A 27,873-nucleotide genomic window follows, 5' to 3' on the forward strand; every position below is an offset into this window, starting at 1 on the left:
AGAATCCCGATACCGGCATCCCGACTAGGTTAGCTTCCCGACGGCTAAAGGTAAGTATACCTAACCCAACCCCTAACCCTTCCTCCCTGGTGCCTAAAACCTCCACCTCCTAGTGCCTAAACCTAACCCTCCATCTTTAGTGCCTAACCCTCCTGTAATGCCTAACCCCTAACCCTAACCCTCCCCCAACCCCCCTACCAACCTTCGGGATGCCGGCGCCGGTATTCTGATAAGTGTCTAGATTCCAGTGTCTACATTGTGACCACCGGAATCCTTGCTGTCGGGATATTAAATGTATCCCGTGTTGATATAGAATAACGTATGTAAAATGAACTATTCTGTATCGCTGAAGGAGTAAAACTGAAATAAGATTTTAGAGACAATATATATATTCCTTCTAATATACAGTATACAGCCTGTGTATCAAGATAATCTGCATCTACTGGTAAATAATTTAGTCAGCACAAAAGTGTGTGGTTTAGCAAATTCTAAAAACCTCTATCACAAAAGTCACATCTGAGATAGATACTAATTGAGATTTGCAAATAACTTTGATGGAATATTCTTCAACAGAAAATGTATTTCCTTGATTGGGTTTTACAGTTCTAATTGCATTGCATTTCATCACCCAAAAAAACAGATGACAATAGTTATAATAGCGTTATTATAATATCTAGCTTCGAAACTATCATAATACTTAACTCCCATAAATGCTTTTTTAATGCATATCAATGAGCACTTTTAATTACCCTTTTTTATTGAGAAACTAACAAAGGTCAAGTTTTATTTTCTCATTTCTCTCTTTAGACGCTTATTGCATTTTCTTGTGCTATATAACACAGATCATAATGGCTAAACTTTACTTCTCTAGATATTGTGGTAACATGATGCAAAGTACAGTATCTATATTTATAGCCACCAGCAGCTTTACTCTCGTCATTATGACAGCTTCAAATGACTAAAGTACTGTATTTGTGTTAGCACTTACATCTGTTTGTATTGATCGCTTCAGAAAGGCAGTTTGTGGTAAAACGTTGTCTTATAGCATACATCCCGACACTGTCCTGGAGGTAGTGGTGACAAATTTATCATAGCAATGCCATGATGTGGTGGGCACTGTACCTGAGGGCATGCTCAGAGCTTCTGACACTCTAGGCTGCCCCCAACCACTGCCACTCTCCTAAATACTTCCTGGAATTAAAGCACTCGCCAGAGTCACTCGCTTTCCATAATGATGATAGTGGGGACATGCCTAACAACTTGGGACATCCATGCCAAAATCACCGAACGACGGATCAGTCCTGCCCAAATCTGGACATTAGGGAGATAAATGATACTGTTGGATCTACTATCTTATATATAAAAATCACTGGTCTGTTTGTTTGTTTGTTTGTTTGTTTGCATTCAGACACCCCTGCACCGATGGGGATGAAACCAATGTGAGGTGGTCCAGTTGGATCCTGGCCAGGTTTTAGGGGGGTTATGGTCCTGGTCGGACCTCACGACGGAGTGCGCCGGGAAGAACTTTGACCCAGGGAGCCTGTTCTGGGCCTTACACTGGATGAATTTGGATGAAAACTTTAATGAACTGACAGAAATAACCTTAATTCAATTACCTAAAAAAACTGACTAAAATAACCATAAATCATTTAACTAAAATAACTGACAGAAATGCAGGCAGGAAGACAAAAACATACTTTGTACCAAAAAACCTTGGGATAGCAACATCGATAACAGAAGGAAAACTTTAAACCCATCTCGCACTATAAAAGTGATTATAAAACTGAACAGAAAGGAAAGCTGGGGATTAGGGCTACTGGCGACACCCCAAAAACAAAAACGACACTATGCAGCCACCTCATGGGTGTGTTGGAATAGCTGCTAAGCTGCTAATTATTTTTAAAATGTTGACAGTTACATCCAACTCATTGATAACTTAATAACTTGACGATTTAAACCCAGGCAACGTCGGGCACTTCAGCTAGTCTATAAATACATACTGTATCCATCAAAGTCCTGGTGTGACTTTACATATTCATCATCCAGGAGGAAGATTGTACCCTTCACAGTGACTCCCTTCCCCCCATTACTTTATTTAATATCCTGACATCCAGCAGCCACTTCTTCCCTTATCCGACATAAACAGAGTTTACGTTCTAAGGGGTCTATTCATGAAGCAGAGAAGAGCTCTGTTTAGCTGAAATCAGGGCTCTTCTCTGCTTCGTGCTATTCATGGAGCTAGTTTACCATGGAAAAGTGTATTACTTCTCCAGCGGCACCCCTGCTCCATGCCTGCATTGCATCACCATACTTATGTATGGTGAGTGCGATTCACGAAGGAACGGAAAGCTCAGCTTTCCATCCTCTCCTGCGGTACAGATTCACCATCTGAAGATGGCATTATCTGTACCGCAGACCGTACAGAGCAGGGAAGTAGCATACTACCCTGCTGTCTGCCTGGCACCTGTGCTGGCTCCACCCCCTTTTCCCACCATCCATTGCAGCAGATCTGACCTGACCTGCTGCTATTGGACACCGGGGCATGCGCAGTGAGGAGCAGGCATATGAATGTGAATAATACCTAGGTCATGCTTAGAAATATCATTTTGCATTCTTCATTTCTAAGCAAAAAAAATAAATAGTTTATGTAGCTCTTCCTGTGACTGGGGGAGATACTTAGGGCCATATTCAATTAGATGCGAAAAGTTTGTTGCCTGACTTTTCGCCGACATCGGAGGTTTTGGGTGCGAAATAGTATCGCGCTCGTCCCCGCATATCCTATCTAATTTTCAATTCCAAATCAGCGAAAATGGGACCCGGCGAAAACGAAGTGAGTGAAAAGATCTGTAATTTTTGGGGTAATCAGCCCGACACCCCCCTAAAGATGCTGTGACATGGGGGTTCACTATGGGTACCCTCGAATAGCCCTGTTGAAGGTATTTTGGTCTTTCAATGGTCTCAATAGATGCTGTTTAGCATCTTTGAAAAAGTGATGAAGAATAGCATTTAGCAAGTTTTTTGTAGAAAAATTAGTAGTCCCAGCAAATTTGGGGTACATGAGAATGGGTGCAAGCATATTTTAAAGTGGCTAATGTGAACTTTTAAAAATCATAAAAAATCCACATGCCGCAACCACCTGCAATAAAAAAACACACCTGTGGCATACTTGGGGACCCCCCCTGAGTCTATTTCGCTAGTTTAGAAGTTTGTCTCCCAACTTTTGTTTTTTTCGCCCCCAAAACGAAAGTACTTTTTTGGGGTGTCCTGGGTAGCTTTTTTTATTTTTTTGACAGTTTACCTTTGGGGGACAGTCCAAGGGGTGCTTGGTGGTTTCTGGAAGTAAGTAACCCAAAACCCCAATTCTGCACTTTTTTTCAACGCCTATTCATAGGCGATACTTTTTCGCAGGGTTCTAGCCATTGACTTTCAACACCGGCGAAAAGTCGGAAGAATTGAATACGGGTATAAGTCCAAATTGGCAAAAATGACATCATCGTCAAAAAAGTATCACCGATAACGGCTTTTAGCCGGCAATTGAATATTGCCCTCAAGAGTAGAAAGTTACATAAACTATATATTTTTTATTTAATTGTAAAATATAAATCATACCTGTATATGCCATTCCCATTTTATGCAGGAGATTCCAACAGTTTACCCCTATCTACAGCCTGCTGATCTGCATTTCACATCTCCTGATCAGGGCTTTCCAGGCACAGTTGGGGAACCTGGAACTCTAACATTCCTTAAGCGCTACTCAGTTGATTAGCATGCTGCATTTGTATTTATTTACATGTAAAATATGAACCACTGAAACCACAAGTGCTTGCAAATGGGTTGGGTATAAAATTTTGACAATCATAATGTCAACATTCACCATGTCGACATGGTCATAATGTGGACATTGACCATGTCCATATTTATCAAATAGACAGTGATGAAATGTTGTCATGATAGAATGTTGACATTTCATCCTGGTAGCCTAGCGGTGACTTACCTTCTCCTGGCGGCTGCAGCGGCATCTTCCAAGTCCTGGAGGTCACGTGACAGTCACTTCTGGGTCAGAGCTCTCATCCACCGGCGCTGCGGTATGTATTTCTCTACTATCCCTAACACTAATCCCTAACCCTTCCTATAGTACCTAACCCTAACCTCCGGCCGCAGCCTTTCCATATCCCCCCCCCCCTCCGCAGCCTGTCCCTAACCCTCCCGCCGGCAGCCTAACCCTAATGTTGACATTCGGACTATGTCGACCACTGTACCTTCCTATGACTTTATAATAGAGGGTGAGACTCTAATGCTGGGTACACACTTAATGATGTGTACCCAGCCAATGTGTCGTGCGGCGGGTCCCAGCGGAGGTGCTGGCCTCGGCAAGTGCGTACAACCTTGCCGATGCAGGGAGCAACGGCACAACAGTGAGGGCCATGCTGCATTCGGTAGCATGGCCCCCGCTGACAATATCGCATCGTCAGCGACAAAGCAGGTAGACACTGCCCGATGTGGACAATATATCGTCCGATCTGCCGGATCAGATGACATATCGTCTAGTAGTGTGTACCCAGCTTTAGAGCAGCCAGGAGACACTGCTATTCTTTACCTAGTGGAGGCCCTTAATCACTGCCAGTTAAAATACAGCAACATTTCTTCTCCCACACTAAATTTTGACAGCAGAGTCAAACTTCAGTGACTGCAGAAAGTTGTTCTATTATTCCATTCAGTGGAGACCTGAAACTGGACACTGAGTCTGTTTGATTTTTCGCTTATACTGTAGCATTAGCAACCAGTGATCTGTGCTTGGCTTCTGGAGTTCAGTTAAGTAGTAGAAACAGAGAAGACCAGAATCAGAGGAGGAACAGATGGAGGTTAATAACCACTAGTTTATCAGAGTTTGGACAGCGTTGGTCACTAGGACACCATTGACTGTGCTACAAAGGACACACTTGCACATCAGGAACTGGGTAGTCTATCACACTCTAGGCCACTAGGGACTGACCTCTGTATTATATACGGTACACCGGGGGCTGGGTCCTGTATTGAACAAAAGGGTTTCATAGTCTGAACTCAGTAACCAGAACTAAGCTGTTTGCTATAAACAGTCTATCAGGGACTGGCCTCTGCCTGATAGATTGGGCAAAAAGGGTGCTGGGCTCAATATTGTAGGGTAAATTGGCCATTGAGGAATGAGCACTGTATTATACATTGGTCACTGGGGACTGAGCTCTTTGTAAATCGTACCTTCAAACTAATTAAATCATATCAATTCTTGTCGGGCTGGATTAGAACTTTCTGTGCAGCTTTTGGGAGTGTGCCTTCCTGGAGGGGTTTAGGACCTTTAGTGAGTTATACTGGGCCCCCTCTACGTAAGCACAAGAAGATGGGTATTCTTCTGGCCAGTTTTGCTCTCCATTGTTTAACTCGAATAAAAACCAATACATCCAATCTCTTTAATATAGAGCAACTATTGTACTCTGACTATTACAGTGAGCATATTTGCCTATGTTTAATACTAACTTTCCTGCTTTTAATATGTTTCATTGTATAATAAAGGAACAAACCCACATGAACACCAGGCTGCAGATGGATACGAGCAGCTCTTCTTTTTATCCATTCTTCCCATGAGAAGCAGCACGTGCCACATTACTAAGGCTGCAACACAAATTCTCCCTGAAGACCATCATGCAATACTGGCATGTCTGCTAAATGTTAACAACATTGTTTTTTCTCTTAATGGAGCAACATGTATATAGTTATGATATTCATTTCAGGGAACATGGCAAATAGAATTAAACAGCTGTGACTGTAATATTAATGGATGACTAACCATTAGACCATTTTTTAGAAGAACTAAAGCACAACGTCTTAGAGTCAATACAGTACTATACAGTTTCAGACAAAGACAAAAATATTGATTAGGGAGCGAAATGGCAGCTGGAAATGTCAATGTTTCCATTTAACTCCCATATGTTGAAAACAAAGGTATTTAAACATTTAGATGTTTGCTTTACAATCAGGGCGTATTTATAATGGGTGCAGGGTGTGTGGTGCACACGGGTCCCTGGGTCCAGGAGGACCCACGCCACACACCCTGCAGCCATACTTTTCAATATGAAGTCCCACGTTGGCTTGAGCAGTGCTACACAAAACGCCTGGAAAATGACCGGCGCGGCCATTTTCCCAGCGGTTTGCGCATGCGCAGTAGGGAAATCACCGGGAAAATTGCTACCACGCCATTTTCCCGGTGATCTGAGCATGCACGAACTAGTGCCCGGAGTCTATTGCTGCTGTCAGTGCGCTAACGCCCATCAGGGAGAGAGGAGGGCACCCCTGTTTACAGTAGCTTTAATTTTGAATCAGATGCTACAGACGCCAGGGGCGCCAAGAGGTGGGAGGGGGAGCTGGTCAGAGCTGGATTAAGAGCCACATGGACACTGATGTTTTCAAAGAAATTAGGGGTATTGCACCTATTTTTTTTTTTATTAATCCGATTGTCGGAAGAAACCGGTCAGAAGGTGTGCGTGGGAAATTCATTATTCCTACCTGCTGCTATCCATGACAGTATACACGCTGGTGTGCTGTTATCCAGGAGCATAATTATTTGCATGTTGTCACACCGCTGAGGTTACGCTACTTTCCGCTCAATAGAGATCCAGTATATATGAGACCAGGGGTGTCTTAGTCGCATCGGAGCTACATTTGGCAGGTCTCAAGCCAGCTCCGCTGGCCCCCTCATTACTACACATCTCAATATCTGGAGACCAGCGAGTGTGTATACCGGAGATATCAGGGGATACAATCGCATAGGAGCGTCATCTGGCAGGCCGCAAGTCTGCTCCGTTTGCCCCTTTATTACATCACAGTGGTTGGATACCGGTGGTGAGTGACTGTATCGGAGCACACGGCAGGTCGCAAGCCGGCTCTATCAATCATTTTGCTTACATATTTATTAGCGAAGACTGCTTTCTGCCTTTTTTCTTACATTGCTCTGGACCGAACTTAACAATCATTGAGCTAACTATGAATAGATTTTTTTATATATTTGCATACAGATTTGTTATACACACTGGTTGATGTCATTCTTATGTACACTGTATGTTTACAAATAAGTTTTTGTACAGGATTCTTATGATTATAGGTTGATTAAGAGAATATTTTATATATTTTTTAATAAACAATATGTATTGTGATTAATTACACCACTATAGCGCTTCTTATATTTTCTTTGTCTTCACAAATGGCTACATGCATTTTCTGAAACGTATCAGTGTGTTTTCATCAACAAGTAGATCTTTCTAACTGCTTTGGGGCTCATTTACATTTGTATCTAAATCAATTTTATGACACGCCTCTCAGATGTACAGTACACGCCCACTTTATCGCAGCGATCGTAGGTGTTCCTTTCACAATCTCCCTGAAATGCTTTTTCAAAAGCAGGCAAGTGTGCTCTTATTATGCTTATAGATGCAGCTTGTGTCTGTTCACGGAGGCACAGTTTTTAATTAATGTATTGGAGCTTGCATTATGTTTTCTTGGTTTGGCAGCTGGGGCCAGAAGGTTATCAACTGTAACTGTGGAATGTTAGCAGAGATCTTTAGCACTCACAAAACTGTTTCTACATACTAAAAACACTGTTATCATACTGTAAATAAACCCCACAATTAAATGTTCATACTACTTCAAAGCCATTGCAGATCTAGATGTTGTCGAACTATGTACAGGGTTGTGTCTACAATGAGGCAAACTGTTATAGCTGTATAAAGAGGCAGGTTTGGGTAGAACAAAAATGTAGGTCTAGGGCAGTTTAGACTCTATCCAAACCACACTACATAGACTCCCCTCCCAAGCCACACTGCACAGAGCTGCCCAGACACTTTGCACAGACCACTCCACCAACTAGTACACAAACCCACAGTCACATTGCATAGAGCACCCAACCTTAACCACTTTTAATAGACAATTAATCCCCACTGCAAACTACACAGGTCCCCAGCACATTGCTCCAAACTGCTCACATGGTCCCCAGCAGTACCCGAGCACCTACCTTCTCCGATGGGATGTTAACGGCTGGGCATAGGAGTAGGACAAGTACTGGCAGCAATGTATTTCTTGCACCCAAAACCTTAATGCACACTAATAATATTTAGGTTGATAGAGCTTACAGCACATAGTGGTCCTGGATGAAAGTCAGTCACTAGTACCACTAGGCCATGCTCTCTTTCCCTCTCAACAGCACCATTTAAAATGGAGGCACTGGGCACAAATCCTTTCACAGAGGTGTGAGGTAGAGCATCTGTCACTTTTCCACAACTGTGAATTTGTACATTTGGAGAAAGGCAGCAACAAGGGCAAAAATGGTCATTGTGCTGCTGCAGAAGTTAAAATGGGTAATGTACTATCACAGCACACTATAGTCTATGTTATATACATTACAATGTTCATGTTGTTATGTAAGTAATTACCGTAGTGTCACATCATGCACTGCAATAGTTCTTGCTGTTTGGCTGATCTGGACCTCTTCCTCTGATCATATATAAATCATTAGTGTAGTTGCTATATGAAGTTGTGCTTTTTATTAACATTACTCAATTGATATTTGCATTCGAACAGTCGCAATTAAGGATATTCCAATTTAATTGTTAAGTGGAAGCCAATGGGTGTACTTCATTCATTTTCTTTTTTTTTAGAGTTGCGAGTTGTTATTTTTTCAAATTTATTTATTCCCTAATATTTAATGTTTTTACATGGTGCACCAAACTTAAAATCAAAATTATGTTGAGTACCCTCAAAACAACCAATATATCCCCATATATAAAGGCTTTCATAGATGTAGGAATGCATTGCATGTAATAACAATTAATGGAGTTGAAGTAGAGATAAGAGACCTTGTAACATGTCATTCAAAGAACGTCATTTATGTGATTCAATGCGCATGTAAAAAGTTTTATATAGGAAGAACGTCAATGTCATTAAAGGTCCGTCTGGGGGAACACCTTAGAAATGTGAAGAAACAGATATACACACATGCTCTGTCTTCACATTTCAGGGAATGTCATGATGATTATTCTAATACATACATAGGTTTTTATGGCATTTGACTTATTAAGGGGAATGTAAGATGCAAGGATACATCTAAATTATTAGGAAAAACTGAAATGAAGTGTATCTATTCGTATTGAACCCTGGTCCCACACGGACTAAACAAGGACTTTGAATTAAAAGGGTTCTTGTAAAATGGTCCTTTGTGTATACTCCTGGAATAATTTGCTGTTCTATGTTCTTATCAATATCTTAGTGTCATTTGTATCTATTTAAGTCATTTTAGGTTAATTCCATACACATCGATGAATCACTTGCTGGAGTATCTAATGTATGAACTATGGATGACTGATTTTAAAGGGAAAACTATCCCCACTTGAAGACTCCTACACACTGTGGATATCTGGTCCCGGATGACATACAAGTCCATGGGGGACTTTGAAATAACCAAGTAGTTTTAAGGATCAGTGATGTGAAAATGTTTTAATCATTTAATGTATTATTTTTATTTAATGCAATATTTATCAATGATTGTTTTATTGATCTGGAATCTATGTTTTTAGCGCTATGTATAAATGATGAAATCTCCTTACTGTTATGTGCTAAGGATTTGCTTGGTTCCTTTGCATTGGAAGCAATAGCGATACCCGTGAACCGCAAGAGATACACTCATGTCACGTCCGGTCATGGGACCAAACCAGACATCCCGGTTGGAACGCAGGTGTCCCACTTAGCCAGAACATCGGCAGCGGTACCACCTGAATGTTTCCCGCCACCGGCAGCTCATACAAGAGTGAATGGAAGTAATAAGAATCGAATTGAATACGGAAAAAAATTATGCTTCCAATCTTGTGGACAAGCGTTTCACGACAATTAACAGTATGTACCTGCACTTTTCCCATGTCATTTTGGTGGTTCTGGAACATTGTTAAAGTATCAAAGTTCAAACTCATTTATGTAACTATGAAAAATTACTTTTTTTATATAATATGTTTGTATCATGTGATCCATGTATGTAATAATCATGAGGTTCCTGTAGAAATTTGATTGGTTATTCCCCACTTAAATAGCAAGTGTTTAACACCAGCCCTCACACATCTTGATAAAGGCTCCTGATGAGCTGAAACCGGTTGACCTGAGGTGCTGTGAGGATTTTATTTTTATCCATGCAAATTCCGAGGTAACTTTCCATCTACCACCCTTTTATATTCAATTGGTCCGGGTTCCTTTTGCCTGCACATCCCTAGTTATAATGGGTGCTTTTGGTTGCCCCAAACTGCACATTTTTTTTTATAGCATATTGTCTTTTAAATATCATTTTATGTTATGCATCTATATTTATAGGACTACATATGTAAAATACATTTATATATATATATATATAAATACACATACACACATTTTGGATTACACCTCGCTTCTTTTTGGTTTTAGTTCGCATATATTAAATTTTTTGCATTCATTAAGAGGGAAAAAGCATGGATTGTGACCGACCATAAAGAAACCCAGATAGGAGGAAACTGGTATATTTTCCTGTGAGTGTGATACACTTGAACTAATATTATAGCTCTTCCAAATTGCATTAGAAAAAAACCTTTATATACCCATCTCTACTATCGCACAAGTGAGTTGGGGTACGCTTGTCTTCCTATACATTCCTTGGTGGAATTTATTTATCACTGAAAAAAAATGCCTTTATATATTAAGCATCAAGTGTCTAAGGGGTCTATTTACTAAGCAGTGTTAGGAGACAGAGTGAAAAGTGATAAGGTGCCAGCCAATCTGCACCCAACTGCCCTCTCACAGACTGTGTTTGAAAAATGACAGTTGGGAGTTGATTGGCTGGCATCTTATCACTTTCTTATCACTTTTCACTCTGTCTCCTAACTGCTTTTAAATAGACCCCTCAGTGTGAGTTCGGTACGCTACTCATTTGGGGAAACCTGTGAATCTTCATTGAAAAATAGATGCTGCAATAGAATTATGTGTGCTATCAAACAATACCACCCATTGCATATTTTATTTTTCCAATTTTATGTACTTGGATGTTATCATTGTTGAAGTGGAGTGGATGAAGGAAAGAAGGACAACACTTACTTGCAATTGTAGCCTTAAAAGGAATGTATTGTATTTTCTTTTCTTTTTCATATACATATTAATGTTGATTCATTATTTGTACTAGATAAATAATAGCCTTGCCTGTAGTGTCCCAGTTTAAAAGAATCTATTACATTACGTGATGTTTGTATTTATTAATAACACTGACTGACAGTATTCTATCGATGACAGTTTATTACAATATCATATAGTGCATACATTTGATAATGTTACTGAATTTGTACCAATCCTGTCACATCACATAAGACTTTGATGCTCCTGGCATATGCCACTGTTTTCTCCTGGGGTATATGGAACTGGTGCCGAGCTGGACGAATCTAGCAATTCGCCCAGCTCAACACACACATGATGTATTTTACACCTGTGCTTTTGACATGTAATATGTCCTATTCTACAAGCTATAGAATGTAAGTTTCTGCATTCAGCTAATGTATTTAATAGTTCTATACATTTGTGTATGTTTGCTTGTCTGCTAACTCAGCAGTTTAGGTCAAAGTTCAAGACTCCATTTTGTGTCACTGCCTGTAAGCTGCATTGCTTGTAAGCGCAGGAGAGATTATCTCATTTGGTCCTCGATTTATACTGTACAGTGGTAATTCGCATATTGCACTGCATCGTATTGTTGAATTACATTGAGCATTACTGCTGTAATTTATTATCAATCACCTCTCGCATGAAATGTATTGAAAAGTGAGGTCCCCTGAAAAGAGCTGAATGGAATCGCTGAATGCGGAACGGCAAAGTAAAAAAAATTATGCTATCAGCTATTAAAAAAAAACATCTGGCTCATGTGCCTGATGGGAAGTAAGTATATGCGCACTTCATAGCCTGCCAGCGTCTTGCTCACATGAGTGGAGAGATGCTATAGCGCTGAGGAGGAGAGACAGCAAAACGCAGAGGAGGCAAAAGGCAGGTTCAAGAGGCAAATATTAAAGGTAAATAACCTTGGGCAGCTGGGCAAATAGTAATTTGTTACCATTAGCACAGACAATAAAACACCCATTTACCCAAATTATAACTAGTTTCTTACAGGCGCTCCTACATCCTGAAGAGTCCACTTATAGTCTATGCAGAAGTATCATACTGTATTATTATCCTTTAACATATTATTGAAGAGAAACGCACATGTTTATAACACATTCAATGCCATAGCACCAGCATTATGATACTGTAATATAATACTGTGGTAAGTACCTAAATGTGGTGGGAAACTTTGGGGATCCACAAGCAAAATCATAGATTTCTCTGCAGAAACCCTCTATATAATTCAACGCTGTGATAGCCCCTCATATACACGTAACAGATGAAGAAGGGGTTTTCACACCTTTATAAATACAGCCCTGTATCTGTTTTCCTTTTGTGTTTCCCACACTAGTAACAGTGACTAGTTCTGCACAACTATGATTCATATTCGCACTTCCCAGTATTGCTGACATTGGTAATAGATGGCCAGTCGCCTCATACTGAGACTGTCCTGCCAATATCGGGCCATTTGGGGAAGGTATGCAGTATGTACATGGTGTTTTCGTTTGCAGCCATTTAGACAGCTAAACCAAGTTCTCTACTTGAGGTAAAGATAGTGAGATATAACACGGGTATGTGTGTATCAGTGTGTGTGTAGGTGTTTGCAACGTGGGAGTTTGTTTGTGTGAGTGTTTGTGTAGGTGTGTGAGTGTTTGTGTAGGTGTGTGAGTGTTTGCAGTGTGTGTTTGCAGTGTGGGTGTGAGTGATGTGTGGGTGCATGAGCGTGTGTGTGTGTATGTGTTTAGGTGCATGAGCAGGTGTGTGTATGTGGGAAGCACAGATGGTGTAATGGTTAGCGTTACTGCCTCACAGCAGCGAGGTCATGGGTTCGATTCCCACCATGGCCCTACCTGTGTGGAGTTCGTATATTCTCCCTGTGCTTGTGTGGGTTTCTTCCGGGTGCTCCGGTTTCCTCCCACACTCCAAAAATATACAGGTAGGTTAATTGGCTCCCAACACAAATTAACCCTAGTTTGTATGTGTGTGCGCATGTGATAGGGAATATAGAGTGTAAGCTCCACTGGGGCAGGGACTGATGTGAATGGCCAAATATTCTCTGTAAATCTGCGGAATCTGTGTGCGCTATACAAATTACTGGTAATAAATAAAAAATGTGTGTGTTGCACCCACACATTATATATAAATGTGTGTGTTTGAGTGCATGAGCATGTGTGTGTGTTTGGGAGCATGTGTGAGTGTTTGGGTGCATGAGCATGTGTGTGTTTGGGTGCATGAGCATGTGTGTTTGGGTGCATGAGCATGCGTGTGTGTGTTTGGGTGCATGAGCATGTGTGTGTTTGTTTGGGAGCATGTGTGAGTGTTTGGGTGCATGAGCATGTGTGTGTTTGGGTGCATGAGCATGTGTGTTTGGGTGCATGAGCATGCGTGTGTGTGTTTGGGTGCATGAGCATGCGTGTGTGTGTTTGGGTGCATGAGCATGTGTGTGTTTGTTTGGGAGCATGTGTGAGTGTTTGGGTGCATGAGCATGTGTGTGTTTGGGTGCATGAGCATGTGTGTTTGGGTGCATGAGCATGCGTGTGTGTGTTTGGGTGCATGAGCATGTGTGTGTTTGTTTGGGAGCATGTGTGTGTGTCTGGGTGCATGAGCATGTGTGTATGTGTTTGGGTGCATGAGCATGTGTGTGTTTGGGTGCATGAGCATGTGTGTTTGGGTGCATGAGCATGCGTGTGTGTGTTTGAGTGCATGAGCATGTGTGTGTGTGTTTGGGAGCATGTGTGAGTGTTTGGGTGCATGAGCATGTGTGTGTTTGGGTGCATGAGCATGTGTGTTTGGGTGCATGAGCATGCGTGTGTGTGTTTGGGTGCATGAGCATGTGTGTGTTTGTTTGGGAGCATGTGTGTTTGGGTGCATGAGCATGCGTGTGTGTGTTTGGGTGCATGAGCATGTGTGTGTTTGGGAGCATGTGTGTGTGTGTGTCTGGGTGCATGAGCATGTGTGTATGTGTTTGGGTGCATGAGCATGTGTGTGTGTGTTTGGGTGCATGAGCATGTGTGTGTGTTTAGGTGCATGAGTATGTGTGTCTTTGGGTGCATGAGTATGTGTGTGTGTTTGGGTGCATGAGCATGTGTGTGTTTGGGTGCATGAGCATGTGTGTTTGGGTGCATGAGCGTGTGTGTGTGTTTAGGTGCATGAGTATGTGTGTGTTTGGGTGCATGAGTATGTGTGTGTGTGTGTTTGGGTGCATGAGCATGTGTGTGTTTGTGTGTGTGTTTGGGAGCATGTGTGTGTGTTTGGGTGCATGAGTGTGTGTTTGGGTGCATGAGCATGTGTGTGTTTGTGTGTGTGTTTGGGAGCATGTGTGTGTGTTTGGGTGCATGAGCATGTGTGTGTGTTTGGGTGCATGAGCATGTGTGTGTTTGTTTGGGTGCATGAGCGCGTGTGTGTGTTTGGGTGCATGAGCATGTTTGTGTGTTTTTGTGCATGAGCATGTGTGTGTGTTTTTGTGCATGAGCATTTGTGTGTTTGGGTGCATGAGCATGTGTGGGTGTTTGGAGTGGGAGTTTAGGTGAGCTAAGAACAAACTTAGAAAAATTCAAATAATAAATGTAAGTAGCATGACAGAAGCCATAACAGACACATGAGTCATGGAAGGGTGTGGTATGTTTGGTCAACAGTTATGTTGACATGATTGCATATACGGATGTCGACATAATGGGCTGTCAACAAACCGTTCCTGGTGGTCTAGTGGTGTCTTACCTTGTCCCAGCAGCAGAGGCGGCAGCTCCACCATCTTCTTCCGAGTCCCGGTGGTCACATTCGGAGCAGTTCTGACAGCTATGTCTCAGCAGCTACCTTCCAGTGATTATTCTACCCCCTATCCCTGATCACTACCCCTAGTGCCTAACCATAACCTCCCCCCCTACAGCCTAACCCTAACCTCCCCTTGCAACCTATCCCTAACTCTAACCATTGGCATCCTCTGAATGTCATCATTTCACATGGTGACATTTCAGATGTTGATGACATTGAGACATTTCAGATGTTGATGACACTAAACATGTCCTCATTCTGAGGATGTCAACATGGTGCCAGTCTACATGCTGAACCATGTCGACAGTCTAATGCCAACATTATGAATGTCGACATGGTTACTCATCACCGGGTACTGTCATTGAAAATCATACCAGCAAGTAAAACAGAAGTCATAAAGAACATCATGGTACAAATACAGTTTGGAAAATATAAATGTAACTGTATGTTTTTATGGAACTTTCTATGTAACTCTCTTAATTAATCCAACACTGCACAAAAATAAATGAGTGAATCATGTTGTAGAAGCTGCAGTACACAACATTAGCAGAGATGCAGGTAACTCCAACCCACATGATGTTGCACCCACACATTATATAGAAAACACATCTTAATGGTGACCACAGTTTTCCAAACAATCACAACATTTAGTTTGTATGTGGTATATAATTTAACTGTGTGATTCAATCCTTTGTGAAACCCCCCCTGCTGATATCTCTGATTGCTCTTTCAAGTCTTATTTTTAGTGTTGGACAAGTCAGTGGCTGCAAAAAGCTAGTAAAGAAAAGGTTTAAATGACTGGTGTGGTAGCATGTTATTATCTTTTGACACTACGAGGGAGGTAAGAGCGTGCTGCAAAACCTCAAAGCCTGTGGTCTTCGGGTAACCCATGTCACGATTTTAAACTTGGTAGTGCAACAAATTATCAACCTGACTTTCAGATGCAGGAACTTCATGACCTCCTGCAAGGCTTAAACCTTCCTCCACACACATGTACTTTGCTCTTTGCGACAAATTAAGAAGCACAGCTTGGGCTGTGAATGTTTTCATGTCTTACAGAGATATTTTATATATTTGAATCAGATTTTGTTCCTAAAATGAAGTTTTTATGTTGTTGCAACCTCAGAATTCGGTAGCCAAGTCTATTCTTCCAGACAAATACATCTTTGCACACCATGGGCACAATTTACTAAGTGCCAGGTTCTAAATCCCATATAACCATTGGGGACACACTCTTTAGAATAGAAAGGAATAGAATTGTATGTCAAAGCACCATCAGTGTTTTAGACCATGGAAGTAGAATAGAATAGAGCTGGGGTTTTGAAATATGCCGTAAATCCGCTGGCATTTGGGTGAAGCATTGCACAGAATACTATGATCTCTGCAGGATTTGTTATATTTAAAAGGATAGAAATAGATTTAAAAAAGAAAAAATGTCAAATCAATAATGAGTTGTCATTTAGGAACGGCCGGGGAATGACAGCGGCTTCAGTTTAGACAGCAAAGCCACTGCTTAATAAATGCTATCAATTTGGCATGAAACACCGTCATTCATAATGTTGACAAGTACGATGTCGACACTGTTAAAATGTCAAGGTTAGGGTTAAGCACAATGGGGAGGGTTAGGCTGTGGGAGGGTAGGTTCGGGTTAGGCACTAGGGGGAGGGTTAGGCTATGGGAGGGTAGGTTAGGCACTAGGGGGAGGGTTAGGCTATGGGAGGGTAGGTTAGGCACTAGGGGGAGGGTTAGGCTATGGGAGGGTAGGTTAGGCACTAGGGGTAGGGTTTGGCTATGGGAGGATAGGTTAGGGTTAGGCACTAGGGGGATGGTTAGGCTATGGGAGGGTAGGTTAGGCACTAGGGAGAGGGTTAGGCTATGGGAGGGTAGGTTAGGCACTATGGGGAGGGTTAGGGTTAGTCATACTTACCACTGGAAGAGACTTAGGAAACGTCACTTCACCACCAGACCCACCTTACCAGGTAAGTCACCACTAGACTACCAGGGACGTTTTGTAAACATTCTAATCATGTTCACTAGTATCAACAAGATATATGTACACATGCCAAGCATGTCTACAATCTTCACGTTAACATTATGAATTTTGACAAAATATACCACACCCATAAGCATGTATGTATATATGTGAGCCAACATGGCAATGTCTGGGGTGGGGAAACAATTTGCATTTTCTGGTGACAGCTATTGGGGGATGTTTCTTTCAGAGAGTGGGTTTAAAGAATTAATGATCATCAAAGTATTTTTGGAGCTTTTTAGAGTGCTCAGAAGTTGTTGTTATTTGGGTGTCGTCCTACTGTAAATATAATGCTTTCTGTACCTTCCAGAGGCATTTATTATGGGACAGTGCATTCCTGGGCACATTCATTCCAGTGTAATAAAGACATTCATACATGTCCCACAATTCAAGAATAATTTAATACATAAATAGGAATATGATGAGCAATGGTTTAGAAGAGTTAATTCATTAATTATTGGGTGGTCCAAAAAGTGGTGGTAAGGCGGACATTGAAGTTACACTTTCCTCCTTGCACACTTGCAGTAAGACCTGCAAAACTTGATTTTCCAGAGACAGTGGGCTAAACCAAAATGTGTGCATGCACCTATGGATACACTACACTAACAATATGTGCACTTGGTTTTCATAAATTACCTATACCGGGCTCATTTATAAAACTCAAAGGAAAATATACTTTGCTTTTATACATTTTTTATTAAAATAAAACTCTTTGACATTAAGAAATAATATAGGTTTTCCATAATTGGGAAAAAAGTGGATCCGTTGTTTTACTTTACTGTAGAGGGATTTGAATATCAATCAATATGAATATTGTTAGTTTCAGCAATGCCACAAATAGAATGCAGATTTGGATTAATTAAAAATGTGCCAATTTACAGAAGTCATTGAAGTGAACTCAAACCTGTTGAAATGTGAATCATCTCAAATTAATGACTTTGCTTTTTGTTATGATAATGATACAAAATAATGTAAATTATCTTTTCAACAGAATGATTATGCAAATGTAAGGGTGTATCTGTCATACCTGCAGGGGGCGTCACTGTTATGGGACCGACAAGTGAGGGAAGACCACCTTTAGTTTCAAAGCTCTTTATGTAAATGTGTTGTCACGACTTGGCCCTTGAGGTTTCCAGTCAGAGGACTGGGAGTCGGGATGACTAGGTGGAGAGGCAGCAGCAATGAAGAGGAAGTACATACAACTTCCTCATTGGCTAATTCCGGGTGTTGACAAGACCTGACCAGAGGCGCATAGTCTAACTAATTGGTGGTTTTCACCAGTGACCCCTCCAAATGGGATATGGCTTTTAGCTGCTCCTAATGAGCAGGTCAAGGACCCAGGAATTAGCAACTGACAGGAAGACGAGAAGACAACTGGGTGGCTGGATATTATCAGTGGTAAATATTGGTAATCACTGATGTTAGTAATGCTCAAGTATAATGGTAGAGACCGATGTAGAATATCACTGGAGAAATATCGGTAGTGACCGATGTTGAATACCACTGAAGTGACTGATGTTGAGTATCACTGAAGAATATTGATAGTGACTAATGTTGAAGAATATCGGTAGTGACCGATGCTGAATGTCACTGAAATTGACAGATGTCGAATATCACTGAAGAATATCGGTAGTGACCGATGTTGATTATCACTGGTAGTGACTGGTGTTGAATATCACTGAAGTGACTTATGCCGAATATCACTGAAGAATATCGGTAGTGACCTATGCTAAATATCACTGGAGAATACACGTAGTGGTTGAAGTTAAATATCACAGAGACTGGTGAAGCGTACTGAGAATACAACAGTGTGGAGCCTGGAACAGCGATCCGAAGCTAGCAGCTACTGGAGAAGAGAAGTTGTTCATGCGACTTCCTGTTTCCTGGAGTCCTGCTTTATACCCTTAGGTAGCCGTCCATTGGAGGAGAGAGTCAGCTGAGAGCTGACCAGCATAGGCAAACCAGGGGGGGTCCGGTTGCCTGGAAACCCCCCTCCCCAGCCCACAGAAATAGTAACATAGAATTTTACTAGTGCTGCACGTTCTTCTCACTATCACAAATGAAATAGTTAGCACCACCTGCGGATCTTTTAACATATATCAGCCAGTAATAAATACACCTGTGCGCCAATTAGATCTGCAAAACATGCACTGTTAGGGGTACACTGCTATGTATAGACCATCAATAGGCTTATTTATTAATACCATATAATAATACACTATCCAGTGCATGATGAGACCAATAAGTACATATACTGTATGTCCAGGGCAGTGCTAGGTTCTTCTGCTGCTCCTCCAGACTCCCGGACTTGCCCCCATGCTTTGAAATGGTGCCCACATCTGAAATAAAAACATTCAGCACAGGCAGGATGGCCCTACTGCTGCATCTAATGGCTTACTGTGATCTCTGGTCCTGTATATGCTGGAATTATGACTCACAATACACTTTGTATGACGCATATTAAAGCTGGATAAGTGCTAATTATGCCCTATTCATGGACTGGCCATACGCACTCTAAAATCCAGCTTTTGGAAACCCCCCTCTAGGAATCCTGTATTTGCCACTGACCAGGCTACCATTGGTCAGGTGAGACAGACAATATGGTTGCGCCCATGACCGTTGCCGCGGGAACTCCAATATGGAGGATTGCGTGGAAGTCAACAGGGCCCGGGGATAAAACTCAGCATGTCACCAGCCACCGCACCTGGCGTCTGACCGTGCGGCTAGTCAGGGGAAGCCAGCGCCGTGGTGCGTAATGGCCAATCCTGACATGTGTTTTTCACCATTGAGTGGTAGATGAGGGCCCTCGCAAAATGGTGCTATAGGGCACAAAAATGTCCAGTAACACCCATACAATTAAATGAATTCACATAAACAGATCTTAATTCAGCTTGTCTGTCTATACTTGTCATGAAAACTGTCAGTAAGACATAAACACACACAGACCCAAGTCATGGTTGTAATAGTGGGGCCTACTAGCTTTATGGATAGCATGTGACATGTGGAAAGATGTTCTTTAGTGGCACGCTGAACAATATTTGTGCTTTATCTGGGTGGAAATGTTTAAATCTAAAACTACTATACCATATATGTTATTTACAGAGATCAACCACTCACTAAACCACCAGTATTTCCTGTCTATGCAGACGGAAGCTTTGCACAGACGCTGGTAGACAAGCAACAGACACCACACGAGCAACACAAAGTACAGTACAGTAGGTGCTTTTATACTTTCGTCAGTCGAATTATGAAATTGCTGACTCCTGTGATAGTATTTTTACTCTGTATACCGGATTCAATTTGGAAGATAATCTCGTAAAATGTTCTAGAAACCATTTTGCATTAATTATTCACCATAACTCGAACACACTTTTCGTTAGACCCTTTCCCTTTTAATATTATTTTATTTATTCACAACAAACAGCAGCTCACAAAAGTCTTTTTGGCCACGTGCTCCCAGCACTGGTCTGGGCATCTAACCACACCCAGAGCAGAACAACAGGAACATGAAAAAACCACACGCGGCCTCCACCAAGCTAGGTGAAAAAAGGCATCTAAAAGAGGAAAATAATAACTGCACACTACTGTTAATTGTTCACCCTGTATTTAACTCATAGAACAAATCTAAACCATAGTTGCCAATTTTGAGGGACTGCCCCTGGAAGATCCTGGAGGGAGAGGGCACACGGGAAGCTGGGGGAGTCATGGCACTGTGAATGACATCATCATAGTCCCAGCTCCCTGCAATTCATTACATTGTGCAGTGGGAGGCGAGAGCACAATGATGCGACTCACAGCAAAACCTGTCATCACTGTCCCACCTCATTGCAGAAATGGATGAGATGCGGGATGGCTGTCTACTGGGATCCTGGAAGAGCCATCCAAAATCAGAAGTCGCCCAGACATTGTGGGAGAGTAGGCAAGTATGATCCAAACCACCTAGTAATCCACAAGCAAATCACTCATTAATCACCTTTTACCCCAAGCTACCTACAGTCAGGGGCGTAGGAAAATTTTCATGGGGGAGGCAAAAGGCCAAGGATTACGATAGGACCTGGAGCATCCCATTTTTCAACAGTTGTAACAGTGATTGTAAATATACAAAGACTCCCAATACTATGTAAATTTTCATCAGTGTTTCTGGGGTTGGCCAACCCCAGTTTCATTGGTAATTTTACTATAAAAATTAAATTATACATTATTGAATAAATATTATTATTAATATTAACTACCAATTAGTACAATAGCTGTTAGAAAGATGGATAAATTCAATTGATCATCTAAAAAAAATAAAATTTTTCATAGTCATTAACCTAGTTTTTATTCAGATTTTGTTGACGGCCTAAACTTATTTAACTGGGAGTATTTTTAAATCTATCTGTCCCTCTAAGTCTATGCTACTAATATAAAGTACAGAACACCTACCTACAGCATATGGGTGTGGTAGGCTATGTAGACAGAGCCGGCCCTAGGCATAGGCATTATAAGCAAATGCCTAGTGGCGACTCAGCATGCTGGAGGCATTCCAATGGGCTGAGCTCTGCGTGCGGCTGCCTCTGACTGTCTGTCCCCCCCCCCGCGCTGCCTGCGCCTGCCGCCCGCCTGCCGCTGCTCCCAGTTCCACCTACCCAGAGCACAGCTACCCATTGTTTCCCACAGCGCGCTGCCGCGATCGGAGCTTTCTGATCGGGCAGCGCAGCGGATGGCCAGGCGGCGGCCGGTCATGTGACCGGGATCCGCATCCGCCCAGCCCCTTATATATATTGGATATTAACAGACATTTAAGAGGTAAGATGGTTAACATAGGGCCTGAATTTTGCTTCTTAGTAATTGCTAAAATATGCCCATGCATCGGCCAGCAGAATTTGTATTGAGACGCCCATCGGAGCCCTCGCAGCTGCTCGAGTGAGTCTATGGTAACTCAGGATGGACGTGGTAACTGAGACGCTGGAGCTTTGTTCTCTGCCTGCACAATCGCAGACGCTGGCTAGCAGATGCCCAGGAAACTGTCCGAAACGCTCCCGTGTTTTGGCCGGAACTCCCTGTAACCATTCACAAAACGGTCTCTCCCTGTCAATCATTTGTGAGTGTTTCCTCACAGGGAGCGCGATCACAATTCATTCTAAAATGGCAATAGGGGAACAGAGAAGGTGTGGGGAGCATAGTGGTGGGGTGCAAAATTCATAGCCTTAGGAAAAGGGGTGTTAGGCTTCAGTGAAAAAGGGGGGTTTAGGGTATGTTTAAAAGCTGGTAGGTTAGGCGAAAGTCTGATTGATCGGGAAAGGCATTCCAGAGGAAGTGATCAGGGAGGAGGCCGTTTGCTGAGTGGAGTGGGCGAGAAGGAATGTGCGTGTAGAGATCAGGTTGGAGATGTAGGAGTGAGGGTGGGTGGTTGAGGACTTTGTAAGTGAATAAAAGACAGTGCTGATTTTTATTTACATGTTTCACAGTTAGATAATGGCAGTAAGGTGCAAATGCAAATATGGCGGGTGGCTGTGATTTGAACTAAGTATTTAAGCTTTGTAAACCAATTGCAAAAGTCATTGTAAATAAACAAAACAAATCTGCAATGGCTACATAAAGAAGAGCCATTACATATAACCAATAAGCCTGCTCCTTAAGCCTATTAACCCACTAACAAGAGATGTTTTACCATAAACGTGACTGTGCCACAAAAATGTTTTGCACTATTTTCTAGCATCTTAAATGACCCCCCTCTATCTCTCTACCTCCCACTAGGTTCATGTAATTGTTCACATCACCACTGTAATGCAGCACACATTGATGGGCAAGGATGCCCTGTTATGTACCACACACCCACCGTAATGAAACACAGACACTCTGTAATGCAGTACACATTCCCTGTAATAGAGCACGCATCTTAAGTACATCAGCACATATCCTTCTGTAATGTATCACACATACTTGGGCACACAGCCACACATGTAGCCATCAGTGTAGTCAGGGGCGTCAGAATGATTTTATGTTGGGGATCCCCCAACTTACCTGTTGCTGGGTGGAGGCGGGTCGGTAGCACGGGGGAGGAGGAGGCCGGCCCCCTGGTAGGAGGGATGGGCGGGACCACCAGGGAGGAGTAGTAAGCACCATAGTGGAGCAGCAGGAGGCAGGGGCTGTGAATTATAACAACAGGCTGCACAGCCTCTGCACTGCGCGGAGGAAGAGGTGTAATATGTGGTCTTTTAACTTAAAGGCCGCACATTACACCTCTACCTCCTCCGTGCAATGCAGGGGCTGTGCAGCCTTTTGCTATGATGTACCGCCCCCGACTGTCCGGGGCCGCCGGTCCACTGGAGCCTCTGAAATGTTTAGGAGAGGGGAGCAAGCCGCCCCCTTGACCTCCCTGATCCAGTACCTATGAGTGTGCTGGAGAGCAGAAGCCGTTATTGATGATGTGATCACTGTGATGTACACACCCAGCCCAGCTTCAGGGAGATTGCTAGTCTCTTCCGTGAGACAGGGCGATCACCACTATTTCAGCAAGTCTCCCTGACATTCAGGAACAGTCGACAAGTATGTCTTTGTTTCGCAAGATGAGGCAGACAAACTGCTGGATTACTGTTTTTTCTGTTGGCTTTTATGTTGTACTCCTGCCTTTTTGCTTGGCTGACTACCTGTGCAACCTGTTGCTTTTTGATTTCATTCAATCAAATAACGAAAGTATATATGCTAAGAATATACCTGAGAAAGTACTAGAGAGAAGGTATATTTCCCTTACATCATTATCCTCTGTGATAACCAGCATCTGTATAATATATGTTTTATGCTAGCTATTCGGAGTTTGCTGATTTGCATACACATGCTGTCAAAACAATCATTTTGAGCATCCTAAAATGTCTAAGTTGTTAAAATATATGTTCATTCCAGTTTTAATACTCTAATTATTTTCAGCGGGATTCTTTGCCAGTAAAGTGCATCGAGGAAAAAACACCTGTGAATCCGGAATAGCAAAATGATGTGTCAAAATGTATTTACAGAATGTGATTTGATGTAGTCAGCTGAAATTACAAAAACCAATACACCTATATTTACAGCTTTTCCTGCTAACACCACATAATTGTAGCCAGCAGAGCCTGTGGTGTCTGCTCAGAAACACACAGTATTATAGTAACAGGAAACGTACCAGCTGCCTCCCAGCTCCTGTCTTGCAACTTTCATGACAGCATCACTTGTATCCTCTCTCAGTAAAGCACACGTAACTACACCAGTACGATAGGGCAGACTGTGGCGCAGAACATTTTTAAAAATCATTTTCAGAATTTTCTTCGCTGTTTAAGTTTTGTTTTTCTACAATTTATTTTTACCATTATGTTAGAGAGGCTGCTGAGGCAAAGAACAAAGTCAAACCAAACCAAAAGTATAGTAGAGATGTGCGGTTCAGTTCTCCAGAAATCTGAATCCACCCGAATTTCGTGAATTTGGGTAAATCCGAGTTGCGGTTCTGATCTCCTGAGGAGATCCGGGTTAATCCGGGTCGCGGTTCTGATCTTTTTGCGGTTCGGAATTCGGATTTTAAATTCGAATTTCGGGTTTTGGATTGCATAAATTACATGATTTTAGAGGTTTTCAAAACTTTTTATCTACGTTTTTTTAAAAATCCAGATCCAAAACCAAAATCAAAACACTCGAGGGTGGTTTTGCAAAGCCAAATCCAGATCCTTGAAGGAGATACAGATTCAAAACCAAAACCAAAACATGGGAGTCGGTGCACTTTTTGCTAACACATAAGCTACATGACTCTTTTTTATGTAACATACCAATCTAAAATAATGTAATAAATAAAATCACAATTGTTGATGTTTGTATGTTTAAAAATTAAAGCTATTGTGTATATTTATTTTCTTTGATAATTAATATAATTAATTATAAATTAATATATTATAGTATTATATATTAATATAATTAATATATAAACTGAGTGGCCACTTTAAAAAGGCAGTGACATGCGGTGAGGTAAATGACTGGGGAGGCACTGGCTAGTATCGGAGCCAGATTTACAGATACATATATAAACCCGAGGGTTCATGTGGGCATTATACAAATGTGCAGCTGTATATAGTGCAGGAAATTTGGTGTGTTTTGATAAGGGATGTGCGGAAAAGGTAGGCAGGGGAGGCAGTGCCTCACCTGCCATACACCTTTTACTCTACAGTTTTGACTATAAACATGATTAGAATAATACAAAGAAGATATTTAGAATATTTTCTTTACATTTTCTTATAATTGTTATAGTTAAAACTGTGCAGTATTCCTAATTATGACAGGAAAGGCTCTGCTTCACCTGACCGCAAATCACTGTTAATAGGTACATCTACGAAATTGTGTGGTGCTTCCTATTTGGCCCAAAGAACAGTTAGAAGTATCCTGACAATGTACCCAAGATCGTCTAAAAAAGTATGGAGGTCTGATGAGATGGATCAACTTAGTCAGGGTAGAGAGATTTAACCAGGAAATGTGCAGTAACTATGAAACACATTGCAATAAACATATTTCAGCACTTTTTAGTAGGGATGTGCAGGCTCGGATAGGTTTGAATTTTCCCGCCAAGTTCAGATTTTCCCACCAAAAAACGGGTCTCAGAAAGAGGCAAAACATCATCTTTCATGGACAAACATCATCTTCCATGAACTTTTGTCCAGAAATTATGATGTTTGTCCATGAAAGATGACGCTTTGCCTCTTTCTGAGACCCGTTTTTTGGCGGGGAAAATTCGAATCTATCAGAGCCTGCACATCCCTACTGAAAAGTGCTGAAATATGTTTATTGCAATGTGTTTCATAGTTACTGCACATTTCCTGGTTAAATCTCTCTACCCTGACTAACTTGATCCATCACATCAGACCTGGGAGTCAATTCAGAGTTGTATCTAAACAGGCATACATTTCTCAAAACAAATGTGCTCTGAAAAATAGCGTATATTAGCACATATGCAGAGCTGTTCACATTTCGAGATGCGTATGTCAGCGCTGTAACAGGGCAGCAGTACGCCCTGTGCCAGCCCTGCCCCCTAAACCAGTGATATGTCATAATGTCACACCTAGGGGGCTGGTCCATCGGCTCTGGGAAGTAGTCTGAAAATTTTAATCATTCAGTACTCGAGAACAATAGGATCATTTATGTGTGTGAGTAAATTGAACAATCATGAGCAGTATCTTCTGTGGGCATTTGTTTATAGATGGAATTCACAATTAAAATTTACAGAATTGTTGGGTATGTTTAATGTTTTCCCACTATCCATGATTTTTGTTGCATCAAATCTGTCTCATGATAGATGAATGTTTCCAGACACATAGGATGAGAAATACTGTAGTAATTGAGAAGGACAAGGTTAAAATAAATCTATATAAATGTAAATGTTAATTCCATCTCTCAGCATAGAAAACAAAATTGGGAAGGACTATTTGGAGCTCTAAGAGCTATGAGAATCCCCACAGCAAGTGGTGCAATATATAGATGGCTGGGCGGACACTTATATTCATAAGGTTTTCTGAAATTTGGGCAAAGAAATTCATATTTTTTGGGCCTTATGGACTGCTTCACATCTAGGAGAGGCAAAGCACCATATTACTATGTTGACTCCAGTCATACTGGAATAATGGCACTTGTGACCTAGAAACTGCAAATGATCAGCTAATTGGCTCCCAGGTGTGGGAAAGTTATTTTCCTTATACGGTGTTATGCCAAAGTGACTTTGCTCTAATGACTCTCCAATGATTTGCAAAACATGACTAAACTTTACAGTATATAATTTGTAGAACTTGATGAAAATTCGTCCGGTAGCGACAGAAAGTCAGTTAGAAGTGCAAACGGCCGCTCCACAGCGCAAATAAAGATCTGGAGCTGCACCATCTTTTTCTCAAATGTCCGTAGATTTACACAGAGGAGCATGGTTTGTGGAGTAAAATGGTAATATTTGTGTATAGCAGAAAACTGCTCAGGTAGAGGGAGAGAGAGCTGGTTGGAGTGATCGTTCCTATCTAAGTATGGAAGAGGAGCACCAAAGTGCCTCGTTTTTCAGAGTACTTCAGAAACAAGATGATATTTTTCAAAGTGATATTATTGATATGAGATAAAGGAGTGGAAAGAGTATATTGTCAGAGGCATCTCCCCTCTGCACAATGACTAGTTTTATTGAAACACAAGCAACTCCTAAGCACTATGCACTTTTTTATATCCTCAACCTGCCATGGGGCTGGACAGCCAGGGCTGGCTTCCTATTTAACTGAAAAACCATGATTGTAGTAGAAATCTCCTGGTAGAGTGAAAAGCTGGCCTGCCTTGCTAGTGTGGGACTGTTGTGTCTATGATGGAGGATAGAGTATAAAAAAAAAAACAGTGAGTCTCCTCCTTCCACCGCCCTCTCAGAACCTCCGAACTCTTCATTGAAAAGGGCTTGGGTTATTTATGACCACCCTGGGTTACAGGGCCCAGGCTAATATCCAAGACTGGGAACTTTGCAACCACAATTGTCCCAGTATAATATAGTCCCTGCCTACTATACAAATACAATAAAAAAAACAAAACATTTTTTTAATAAACTTTATCACATAAAACACTCAATGGCTTTAGTAAATATGAGAAAAACAAGTAACCCATTCACACACTTTCAAATCCAGGTATCCTGGAGTCCCTCCTTCACAGCCAGCCAAATGCATGTTTCCAGATTAGGAAAACATTTGTGACTTTTTTGCCCTCTTCATATAATAGGCTGGGGTATTAGGGACTCTTATCCAATATTCTGGGACAACCACTGGGTGACATAATCGCAGGCCAAATCTTGCTAAATACGCCGTCTTTGTAACCCCCATATAAGCACCTGTCACTGGTTTCCCCTATGGCTGGAGGAGCACATGCTTGTGATTACAGAATATACTGTA

The 27,873-nt window shown here is 41.7% G+C and overlaps 1 protein-coding gene across 1 annotated transcript in view; it reads right to left on the reverse strand.

Annotated features, from left to right (window-relative positions):
• Positions 1 to 27,873, reverse strand: part of RFTN1 (raftlin, lipid raft linker 1) — a 366,504-nt gene that overhangs the window by 15,485 nt on the left and 323,146 nt on the right. The window lies entirely within an intron of this gene.

Source organism: Taudactylus pleione, unplaced genomic scaffold (assembly GCF_031769625.1).
Source record: "Taudactylus pleione unplaced genomic scaffold, aTauple2 ptg000053l, whole genome shotgun sequence".
Lineage (NCBI taxonomy): Eukaryota > Metazoa > Chordata > Amphibia > Anura > Myobatrachidae > Taudactylus > Taudactylus pleione.